This window comes from Rana temporaria, chromosome 4, assembly GCF_905171775.1.
Source record: "Rana temporaria chromosome 4, aRanTem1.1, whole genome shotgun sequence".
NCBI classification, from domain to species: Eukaryota; Metazoa; Chordata; class Amphibia; order Anura; family Ranidae; genus Rana; species Rana temporaria.
This window is the reverse complement of record NC_053492.1, coordinates 476897195-476909899: the sequence shown is the minus strand read 5'-3', so window position 1 is coordinate 476909899 and position 12705 is coordinate 476897195. Positions and strand designations below refer to the sequence as shown.

Here is a 12705-nt window from a genome sequence, read left to right as displayed (position 1 = left end):
GGAACTCCTCATAATGGGCACAGCAGAGGAACAGACCTGGGAACTCAGCACAGGGATGGTGGGAACTCCTCATAATGGGCACAGTAGGTCTACAGACCTGGGAACTCAGCACAGGGATGGTGGAACCCCTCATAATGGGGCACAGCGGGTGTACAGACCCAGGAACTCAGCACAGGGATGGGGAGAACCCCTCATAATGGGCACAGCGGGTGTACAGACCTGGGAACTCAGCACAGGGATGCTGGGAACCCCTCATAATGGGAACAGCGGGTGTACAGACCCGGGAACTCAGCACAGGGATGGTGGGAAACCCTCATAATGGGAACAGCGGGTGTACAGACCCGGGAACTCAGCACAGGGATGGTGGGAATATAATTTTCTTTCACATTTTTTGAGGCAGAATGTGGAACGGCTAGGACCCCCCAACTTATTTCAGTCTGTGTACCCGCTGGGGAGATTTTTATTTTTATTTATTTTTTAAGCAGAGGCTCTAGATCAGGGGTGGGCAATTATTTTTTCGATTGGGCCACATGAGAAACTAAAAATATTTTGGAGGGCCGGGCCAAAAGGCTAAACTCAATACTGCATAAAATCAATTGTATTTCTTTATAAAAAGCAGTAAATATCATTGTTGGACAACTGATACGAGTACTTGTTATAGACATGGCACAGGAGGGGGACAGAGGCTGGGGACATGGCACAGGAGGGGGACAGAGGCTGGGGACATGGCACAGGAGGGGGACAGAGGCTGGGGACATGACACAGGAGGGGGACAGAGGCTAGTACAGCAGCCATTGTCCCCCGTACAGCAGCCATTGTCCCCCGTACAGCAGCCATTGTCCCCTGTACAGCAGCCATTGTCCCCCGTACCTACTGTTATCACCGCGGCGGGGAACATTACAGACAGCGTTCGTTTGAACAGCTGTTTTCCCCGCTGCGCATAGACACTCCCCCTTGGACGGATCTGTCCAATCGCGAGCAAGGGGGAGTGTCTATGTGACTCCCCCTTACTCGCGATTGGACAGATCCGTCCAAGGGGGAGTGTCTATGCGCGGCGGGGAAAACAGCTGTTCAAACGAACGCTGTCTGTAATGTTCCCCGCCGCGGTGATTAACGTGGCAGCGGCGGCGGGGGGGTGGGAGTATTCTATTTTAGTATCGGGGGTATTAGCGGGAGTATGAGTACTCCCGCTAATACTCTGTATCGGTCCCGATACCGATACTGGTATCGGTATCGGGACAACCCTATTGGCAACACTGCCCGGGGGCCGGATTAAAAGGTCTGCCGGGCCGTATACGGCCCGCGGGCCGTAGTTTGCCCAGGTCTGCTCTAGAGAATAAAATGGTGGGTGTTGCATATTTTTATGTCATGCGGTAATTGAGTAGCCCTTTTTCAAACACAAATATTTTGGAAAAAATACACTTTAATGAAAAAAAACATGATATAATACCCAATTTTTGTTGGTAAAATATAAAATACGTTGTTACCCTGAGTAAATAGATACCTAACATGTCATGCTTTAAAATTGCGTCCGCCTGTGGAACAGCGCCAAACTACGGTTCCTAAGAATCCTCATAGTTGACACAATTTAAAAGCTTTTACAGGTTACTAGTTTAGGGTTACACAGGAGGTCTGGAGCTGGAATTATTGATATCACTCAGACATTCGTTGTGATACCCAACATGTGTGGTGCAACCGCTGTGCGTGGGACCGGTGCCGGCGTTCGCATTTGTGTGCAAGCATGGGCAGGGGGAGGCTGTGACAGGAGCCACTTTGGGCGGGGGCCCAGCTTACCTTAGAGAGCTCTAGAAACTTCTTTCCAGCTCCCTCGACTCCTCCTATGTCAGTGGCGACTGGTGCTCAAATTTTTTTGGGGGGGCGCAAAAAAAAAAAATTGCAGCCTCACTGTGCCCATCAAATGCAGCCACTGTGCCATCAATTGTCACCACTGTGCCATGCCATCAAACACAGCCACTGTGCCATCAATTGTCACCACTGTGCCCTGCCATCAAACGCAGCCACTGTGCCATCAATTCGCACCACTGTGCCATGCCATCAAATGCAGTCACTGTGCCATGCCATAAAACGCAGCCACTGTGCCATCAATTTTCACCACTGTGCCATGCCATTAAACGCAGCCACTGTGCCATGCCATCAAACGCAGCCACTGTGCCATCAATTGTCACCACTGTGCCATGCCATCAAACGCAGCCACTGTGCCATGCCATCAAACACAGCCACTGTGCCATCAATTGTCACCACTGTGCCCTTTAATTGTCACCACTGTGCCCTTTAATTGTTGCCGCTGTGCCAATTGTCCCCACTGTGCCCATTGTCCCCACTGTGCCCATTGTCCCCACTGTGCCTATTGTAGCCACTGTTGATGTCACTGTGCCCTTTAATTGTCGCCACTGTGCCCATTCATGCTGCTGTGCCAATTGTCCCCATTGTCCCTATTGTCGCCACTGTGCCTATTGTTGCCACTGTTGATGTCACTGTGCCCTTTAATTGTCACCACTGTGCCCATTCATGCCGCTGTGCCAATTGTCCCCACTGTGCCCATTGTCCCCACTGTGCCCATTGTCCCCACTGTGCCTATTGTAGCCACTGTTGATGTCACTGTGCCCTTTAATTGTCGCCACTGTGCCCATTCATGCCACTGTGCCAATTGTCCCCACTGTGCCTATTGTCGCCACTGTGCCCATTAATGTCACTGACTGTGCCCTTCGTCGCCGCTGTGCCCTGTAAAGTGCCCCTCCCCCCCCCCCCCCGCCTGGCACTTACCTTTACTGGAGTCAGCCATCCACGTCCCTCGATGTCTTCTACCGCCCTCGATGACTGACAGGCGTCTCAGCCAATCAGGTTACCGGTAGCCAGAACCGGCCAACCTGATTGGCTAAGACGCCTGTCAGTCTTATCCAAGGAGCGCACCCCCGGTATGTTCCCTGGATAAGCATCCGGAAGGCTGAGGGCTGTACTTGGAAAGCCTATCAGAGCCGTTGGCTCTGATAGGCACTTCCGTACAGCCAACCAGCTGCCGTTATTCAGATGGTCGGACATGAGCGCCGACCATCTGAATAGAACAGCGGCAGCGGCGATAATAACATAAATTTGTGCAATGCATGAATCTATCTTATTAGACTCAGTGGCGGTGAGAGCCAGAGGGGGCGGCACCCCAGTGTCCTCTATGGACGAACCGCCACTGTCCTATGTATAAGTTACCTTGTGTCTATTAGGGGCACAGGGTCAACGAGAACCCCAGTCTGATCTGTACTCAGTATAAGCCACACTGGACTCAGCATTTCTTTTTACCCGTTATCCAGGGTCTTATACAGTATGCGTGGTTTGTGTTGAAGGAATGAAGGGGCTCTTTCATTTGGGACATTAATATTTCTGAACAATATCCCTCAATAAATATGTGAAGATGAATTCCACCTTTCCAACTGCTGGAATATTGCATGAGCTTGGTCTCATAAACTGTCGTAGACTTTTTAGTAGATTGTTTGAGGTGTGGCTGTATCCTATTGTTCTAGTGTTTGTGTCTGCCTTGGGAGCAACCTATTATGGGATGTATATGTCTATGTGGATTAGCTGTGAGAGGGGAGGGGGGGGGGGTTTCTCCAGCAGCCCCTCCTAAAAGATGGTCTCCTGTTGGATAGTTGAATGTACCTGTGTGTCATGTTACTGGAGGAGGTAAAGTTCACCCCGCCCGGTGTCATTATATAAAGAAGGGGGATTGTCCCCTGAGTGTACATTTCTTTGTGCCTGTGTCTTGTTTTCCACCCTACACTGATGTCTCGACAAGTGACTGGGTGGGCTAAGGGGTTTTGATGGTGTTTGTACTGGGCAAGGAATCTTATATGGCAGACAGACTCTTCTTGAGTACGGGTTCCGTCACATTGGTGGCAAGCAGTGGGATTGTGCTTCCTGGCTGTGAACACGTCCAAACCACCACCACCACCGGGATCCAAGATCGGGATAGCAGACTTTAATCACCTCAGCGGAGATATGGACCTTGGCATCAGAGTTGCAAGGGCTGCTGTGGAGCGCCCCTTCAGCCATTCCCAGGACTGTGTCTGCGGATCAATACCTGAAGATCAGGCAGCAGATTCGGGTGCTGGTCTGGCTTGGAGCACTCCAGGTCGCTGGTACACACCAGGGCAGGTGTTTCCAACCCCAGAGCCTTGGGCCAGTGACCAACGGGAGAGCGGCCCCAGGAGCAATGGGTGTGCAAGTTGGACAGGCTGGTCCAGCAGGAGATAGAGCTGGACAATCATTATTGGGCTCTGCAATGGCAAGCAGAGCAGGAATATTAACCACTTCTCTACTTTGGGTGTTTTTCAGATTTGGTGTTTACAAGACTAAAACAGTTTTTTTTGCTAGAAAATTACTTAAAACCCACAAACATTATATATATTTTTTTTCTAATACCCTAGAGAATAAAATGGCGATCATTGCAATACTTTTTGTCACACCATATTTGCGCAGCGATCCTACAAGCGCACTTTTTTTGGAAAAAAATCACTTTTTTGAATTAAAAAATAAGACAGCAATAAATTTGGCCCAATTTTTTTATATATTGTGAAAGATAATGTTACGCCGAGTAAAATGGTACCCAACATGTCACGCTTACAAATTGCGCCCGCTCGTGGCATGGCGTCAAACTTTTACCCTTAAAAATCTCGATAGGCGACGTTTAAAAAATTCTATAGGTTGCATTTTTTGAGTTACAGAGTAGGCCTAGGGCTATAATTATTGCTCTCGCTCTAACGATTGCGGCGATACCTCACTTGTGTCGTTTGAACACCGTTTTCATATGCGGGCGCTACTCACGTATGCGTTCGCTTCTGCGCACGAGCTCGAGGGGCGCTTTAAAAATTTTTTTTTTTTTTTTCTTATTTATTTTTATTTATTTTATTATTTTTTACACTGGGAAAAAAAAAAATATCACTTTTATTCCTATTACAAGGAATGTAAACATCCCTTGTAATAGAAAAAAGCATGACAGGTCCTCTTAAATATGAGATCTGGGGTCAAAAAGACCTCAGATCTCATATTTAGACTAAAATGCAAAAAAAAAAAAAAAAAATTGGAAAATGTCATTTTTTCAAATGACAAAAAAAAAAAATGTTTCTTTAAGAGGCTGGGCGGGACTGACGTTTTGACGTCACTTCCGCCCAGCAGAGCTATGGGGACGAGCGAAGGAGATTTTTCCTTCAGTCTCGTCCCCGCTCAGCTCCCGAACGGTCGCGATCTCCTCCGCCGCTACCGACGGCTCCGGTAAGCGGCGGAGGGCGTGGGAGAGCGGCGGGAGGGGGGGGGGCCCTCTCCCGCCACCGATAACGGCGATCTTGCAGTGAATCCGCCGCGGAGACCGCCGTTATCGTTACCAGAACTGCTGACAGTAAAGATAGATACCTCGGTTGTGGCAGCAGCTGCTGCCGTTACCGAGATATGTATATTTAAAGTTAGGCCGTATAAAGACGTACAGCGGTCTGGAAGTGGTGAAGAATGGTCCCTGGAGGTATATGACTTTGGTTGCCCTGGTTTTCTGTGGGAGAGCCTTACATATGGTTTTGTGTTTGGCGATGAAGGGGAACCTACCCTTGAGGACCTGCCCCTTAGTTCCAGTGAAGGGAACTCTTAAAGGGGGGTCAGCATACCAAGACATTTGGGACAATTTCATGCTCCCAACTTTGTGGGAACAGTTTGGCGACGGCCCCTTCCTGTGCCAACATGGCTGCGCACCAGTGCACAAAGCAAGGTCCATAAAGACATGGATGAGCGAGTTTGGGGTGGAGGAACTTGACTGGCCTGCACAGAGTCCTGACCTCAACCCCTATAGAACACCTTAAATTAGAGCAGAGACTGTGAGCCAGGCCTTCTTCGTCCTCCAACATCAGTGCCCTGACCTCACAAATGCTCTTCTCTGGAAGAACGGTCAAACAATCCCATAGACACACTCCTAAACCTTGTGGACGGCCTTCCCAGAAGAGGTGAAGGTGTTATGGCTGCAAAGGGCGGGGCCAACTCAATATTGAACCCTCCGGACTAATAGCCAGATTCAGAAAGACTGGCATAACTTTGAGGCGGCGTAGCGTATCGCATATACGCTACGCCGCCGTAAGTCAGAGAGGCAAGTGCTGTATTCACAAAGCACTTGCCTCCTAAGCTACGGCGGCGTAGCGTAAATGGGCTGGCGTAAGCGCGCCTAATTCAAATGAGGAACAGGGGGGGCGTGTTTTATGTAAATGACTGGTGACCCGAAATTATTGACGTTTTTTACGAACGGCGCATGCGCCGTCCGTGGACATATCCCAGTGTGCATTGCTCCAAAGTATGCCGCAAGGACATATTGGTTTCGACGTGAACGTAAATTATGTCCAGCCCCATTCACGGACGACTTACACAAACAACGTAAAAATTTAAAAATTCGATGCGGGAACGACGTCCATACTTAACATTGGCTAGGCCAGCTATTTGTTCGACTAACTTTACGCTGGAAAACACCTTACGTAAACGGCGTATCTTTACTGCGACGGGCAAGCGTACGTTCGTGAATCGGCGTATCTCGCTGATTTATGCATTCTGGGCCAGATTCAGAAAGATCCGCGGATCTTTCTGCTGGCGTAACGTAACTCATTTACGTTACGTCGCTGCAAGTTTATCAGGCAAGTGCTGTATTCACAAAGCACTTGCCTGTAAAGTTGCGGCGGCGTAGCGTAAATCCACCCGGCGGAATTCAAATTCGGCGGGTAGGGGGCGTGTATCATTTAAATGATGCGCGTCCCCGCGCCAAACGAACTGTGCATGAATTCCAGTGCGCATGCTCCAAATGACGTCGGCAACTCGTCATGCTTTCGTCGTGAACGTAAATTATGTCCAGCCGTATTCGCAAACGACTTACGCAAACAACATAAAAATTTCAAAACTCGGTGCGGGAACGATGGCTATATTTAACATAGGATACGCCGCACATACCCCTCATATATATAACTATACGCCAGAAAAAGCGGAACGCAAACGACGTAAAAAAAAAGCGCCGGGCGGTCGTTCGTTTCTGAATCGGCGTAACACCTCATTTGCATATTCCTCACGTAAACAAATGGAAGCGCCACCTAGCGGCCAGCGTGAGATTGCAGCCTAAGATCCGACGGTGTAAGTCACTTACACCTGTCGGATCTTAGGGATATCTATGCGTAACTGATTCTATGAATCAGGCGCATAGATACGACGGCCGGACTCAGAGATACGACGGCGTATCTTCTTTCTGAATCCAGCCCTATGTGCGTGTAAAGGCCGGCGTCCCAATACTTTTGACAATATGGTGTATCCTCCTTCCTATACATTGATGTGTCGGCACATCGCCGGACAGGAAGCGGTTAATAAAAGGTTCCATTATATATTCCTGAAAATGATACATAATGACAAATATCTGAGAATGAATACTTTTCAGGAGGCTTCTGTCAGAAAAGCGGAGGGAAGATTATTATTCAGGCGACGCGGAGCGATGAGCGGCGAGATATTACGGCGAGGAGCAGGCCCGGACTGGGACAAAAAATAGGCCCGGGCATTCTAAGCTGAGCAGCCCATTTTGTTAAAAACCAAAATTGGGGGGGCAATTTATCAGGGAAATTACTAATGTTAGCGCTTCAATGATCATGGCACCATGGTTGTTATGGTATCAGGATGATTGAAGAGCATTATTTCTATTATTACCTTGTAATATAAAATTAATTGGTTCAACTCACCATAATATCGAATCAGTGGGAGCCCCGAGTGTGCCACTTGCCACGTCACTTGCCACAAGTTGCGGATTGTCACTTGCCACGTCACCTGCCACAAGTTGCTGATTGTTACTTGCCACATCACCTGCCACACATTGCGGATTATCACTTGCCACGTCACCTGCCACAAGTTGCAGATTATCCCTTTCACGTCACCTGCCACACATTGCAGATTGTCCCTTTCACATCACCTGCCACAAGTTGCAGATTGTCCTTTTCACGTCACCTGCCACAAGTTGCAGATTGTCACTTGCCACATCACCTGCCACACGTTGCGGATTGTCACTTGCCACGTCACCTGCCACAAGTTCCAGATTGTTACTTGCCACATCACCTGCCACACGTTGCGGATTGTCACTTGCCACGTCACCTGCCACAAGTTGCGGATTGTTACTTGCCACATCACTTGCCACATGTTGCGGATTGTCACTTGCCACGTCACCTGCCACACGTTGCAGATTGTCACTTGCCACGTCACCTGCCACAAGTTGCGGATTGTTACTTGCCACATCACCTGTCACAAGTTGCGGATTTTTACTTGCCACATCACCTGCCACACATTGCGGATTGTCACTTGCCACATCACCTGCCACAAGTTGCAGATTGTCCCTTTCATGTCACCTGCCAAAAGTTGCGGATTGTCACTTACCACATCACCTGCCACACATTGTGGATTGTCACTTGCCACGTCACCTGCCACAAGTTGCGGATTGTCACTTGCCACATCACCTGCCACACGTTGCGGATTGTCACTTGCCACGTCACCTGCCACAAGTTGCGGATTGTCACTTGCCACATCACCTGCCACAAGTTGCAGATTGTCCCTTTCATGTCACTTGCCACAAGTTGCGGATTGTCACTTACTACATCACCTGCCACACATTGTGGATTGCCACTTGCCACGTCACCTGCCACAAGTTGCGGATTGTCACTTGCCACGTCACCTGCCACATGTTGCGGATTGTCACTTGCCATGTGACCTGCCACTTGTTGCTGATTGTCACTTGCCACGTCACCTGCCACATGTTGCGGATTGTCACTTGCCATGTCACCTGCCACTTGTTGCTGATTGTCACTTGCCACAATTTGCGGAATGTCACTTGCCTGCCACCAGATGCAGATTGTCACTTGCCACCTCACCTGCCACACCTTGCGGATTGTCACTTGCTAAGGTGGTGTTTTGCTTGTCAGAGTCAGGTAGCAGAGAGATGATGTAATCTCCCTGCTGCCTGCACAGTGAGGGCGAAAATTACTGCCGGTATGCAAGGCGGGCACGGGGCGGTGAGAGATGATGTCATCTCTCTGCTCCCCCGGCCGCTGGCTTGTTGATTGGCCAGCCACCCACACACCCACAGAGCCGACCAGCTGACCGCCCACTCTCTGACTCTCACTCACTGCTGAACCGCCCGCTCAGACTCTCTGGTGCCAAATTCCGCAACTAAAACTAATTTCTCTCGGGAGTGGCAATTTCCCTGCGTCCGCCTATTGAACACGGCCAAATTACAGTACCTATAAATCTCCATAGGCAACGCTTTTAAAGTCTTTACAGTTACCAGTTTAGAGTTACACAGGAGGTCTGGTGCTAGAATGATTGCTCTCACTATGTTTGCGGCGATACCTTACATGTGTGGTGCTATTGGCATTTATTTATTTTTCCTTTTGTCATTTTTTCAACTTTTTTTTTTTGATCAACTATATTGCTGTTAAAATGGCATTACAAAGGCATGAACAACATCCCTTGTAATAGCATGGGCCGTGACAGTTCCTCTTTTATGGAGAGATCTGGGGTCTATTAGACATCAAATCTGTCCTCTGGCCTCCAATGGAGCCAATCAGTCTGATCGGTAATGGCCAGGTAACCAAAGAGCCAGAACAGGAAGTGACTAAACCCTCGCTCCTTGTTTCTGACGTCACAAGGTAAGAGGAATAAGATCAGTTCCTCTCACTGTGTGCCTAGAGCTGGATGCCACCAGTTGCATCCTTACTGGGTTGCCCACTCACACAGGAGAGCCTGGTGAAGGCGGCGGTGGGAGGGGGTATATATATGTGTGTATATGTATGTGTGTGTGTATATATAATATATATATATATATATATATATATATATATATACCCAAAAGGTGTCCCAAAGTCGGACTGCATTGCATTGCCGGTTTGAAATCATGCGAGTTCAGATGAACTCGCACAATTTCAAACCGGCAATGCAGTCTGACTTTGGGGGAAGATTTGTCTATTCAAATTGCCCCCGAAGTCGGCAAAAGTAGTACAGGAACTTCTTTTGGGAATTGGTGCGGCGCTGCAAAGTCGATGACACACTGATTCGGACAGTGCTATTGCCGGCTATAGCCGCTGATTTGGTATGCGATTTGACATGTCAAATCGCATGCCAAATCGGCCCAATGTGAATGCAGGACGCCTTTTGGGTACAAGAACTGTCCTTCTCTCACACAATCTCTGACACCATCACTTTGCCCCTTTTACACTAGAGGCGCTTTTCAGCCCTTTTCAGGCGTTTTAGAACTAAAAATAGTGCCTGAAAAGTGCTAGTAGGGTGCTTTTAACCCCCGCTAGCGGCCGCGGAAGGGTTAAAACCGGCCGCAAAGCGCTGCCCCTTTGATTTCAATGGTCAAGGGAACTTTAGGAGCGGTGTCCTGCTAGCAGCATCTTTGAGGCGCTGTAAGGAGTGGCAGTGCACCGCTCCAGTGTGAAAGCCCTCTGGCTTTCACATTGGAGTGAAAGGAACGGCTCTTTCAGGGCGCTTTGCAGGTGCTAGTTTTAGCGGTATAGTGCCTGCAAAGTAACCCAGTGTGAAAGGGGTACAAGAGCATTGCTGGTTGGTTTGGAGAGTTTCGTAACCTGTAACAACCAGATTTCATGATTCTGCACTTAGGCTTCTTTCACACTGGGGTGCTTTGAGGGCGCTAAAGAGCTAAAAATAGCGCCTGCAAAGCGCCCTGAAAAAGCGTCTCCCAGGGCTTTCACACTGTAGCGGTGTGCTGGAAGCACGCTCAAAAAAGTCCTGCCAGCTGCATCTTTTGAGGCGCTGTAGGAGCGGTGTATCCACCGCTCCTAAAGCGCTCCTGCCCATTGGCGGTTTTAACCCTTTTTTGGCTGATAGCGGTGGTTAAAAGTGCCCCGCTAGCGGCCGAATAACGCCACAAAAAGGACAGTAAAGCGCCGCTAATAACATAATAGTTATTAGCGGCGTTTTACCGCCGACAGCGCACCGATCCAGTGTGATAGTAGCAAGTTCTGATTGGCAGCTGTGGAGAAATACCTCCTGCTAGTAAATATATATATAATTTCATTGATATCATGAGACTGGCAGACTTTATCAGCTTCTTCTTGCTAGTGATCCAACTAGCAAGAAGAAGCTGATGAAGTCTGAAAGTCTCATGATATCAATGAAATTAAATATATATTTACTAGCAGGAGGTATTTCTCCACAGCTGCCAATCAGATTTCAGGGTCGTTTAGGCATTTTTATTTAACTGCTTATTAAAAACATTGACAGGCAAGCTATTAAAAAAAAAAAAAAAAAACATTGGCAGGCTGCCATACTGTGTCACTTACCTTTCTAGACGTCGAGCTCCCTTTAAGACACCAGGCCTCCTCCAGCAGATCCTCCCCCTTCACAGTCACATGACCGGCCTGACGTATTGAAGCCCTTCTTGCTCCTTCCTTCTAAGCCTAGAACAGAAGGCTGGCCGGCGGCCGTGGAGGCGGCTGTGGAGCCTGCCGTGGTGAGCGGCGCAGCCATGCCAGCACAGGGAGAAGCCCAGACGCTGCCTCAGAGTGTGGGGGGTGACCCGGCCGGACACCTGCCTAATAGAAATGCGGCCGTCTCCGCGGAAATCGGCCGCGAATTCGGCCGCGATTTTAGCGCAGAGAGGCCGGCCAAGCAGCTGAGCATGGGGACATGTTAACTGTCGGCCTGGCTGCCGAGGCCCACCGGGCATATGCCCGGTGTGCCCTATGGCCAGTCCGGGCCTGGCGAGGAGGATATAAATACCTGAAAGGATGTAATTATGACGAGGTAACGAGTCGGCTGAAGAGACTCTTGTGAATGATAAGTACGGAGGGCGGCGGCTCTCATCTCATTACACAGAGTGAAGAGCCTCGTGTGCCGTTCACCCCATACAGGGGATGAGCCGAAGACGTGACCCCGGGGCCCGTCCGGAGAGGAGACCAGGAAAGGGCAAGGAAGAACCCAGCGCAATCTCAGCTGACCCAATCACAGGAAATCAGTCTTTGGGTGTGAATATAATGAATATAAAATATAAAAATATAATAAATAAGGTTTATGGAGTTCATCAGGGCAGTCAATCAGAACTCCCATACCGAGCCCGGGCCCCATTGGGTCATCAGGGGGGAATGGGCCCAGCAGAGGCTGCCGGTGGGTGGCCCCTGTGCAGTCTATTGAGCCCCATGATTTATGTTAACAGCCCTGTCTATATCCCCGCATTCTCTTACGTCGGCTTTTCCCATCGTAAAGTTACGCATGCAATTTCAATGGCTTATATTTAGACTTGCCATGTTAAAGTATGGCCGTCGTTCCCGCGTCGAATTTAGAAATTTTTTTTGCGTAAGTCGTACGGGAATAGGAAAGGACGTAACGCACGTCGCCGTTCAAAAAATTACCTCGGTGCGACGTCATTTCGCGCAAAGCGAAAAATTACCAAACGGAGCATGCGCAGTACGTTCGGCGCGGGAACGCGCCTAATTTAAATGATACACGCCCCATTTGAATTAGGCGGGCTTGCGCCGGACGGATTTACGTTACGCCGCCGCAAGTTTACAGGCAAGTGCTTTGTGAATCAAGCACTTGCGCTGAAAACTTGCAGCGGGGTAACGTAAATGGGATACGTTACGCCGCCGGAATTCTACGTGAATCTGCCCCATTGTATTTATTTATATA

General features: G+C 49.1%; 1 protein-coding gene across 1 annotated transcript in view; it reads right to left on the bottom strand.

The window, feature by feature from the left end:
- ALK (ALK receptor tyrosine kinase) overlaps nt 1–12705 on the bottom strand; it is a 388017-nt gene that overhangs the window by 93021 nt on the left and 282291 nt on the right. The window lies entirely within an intron of this gene.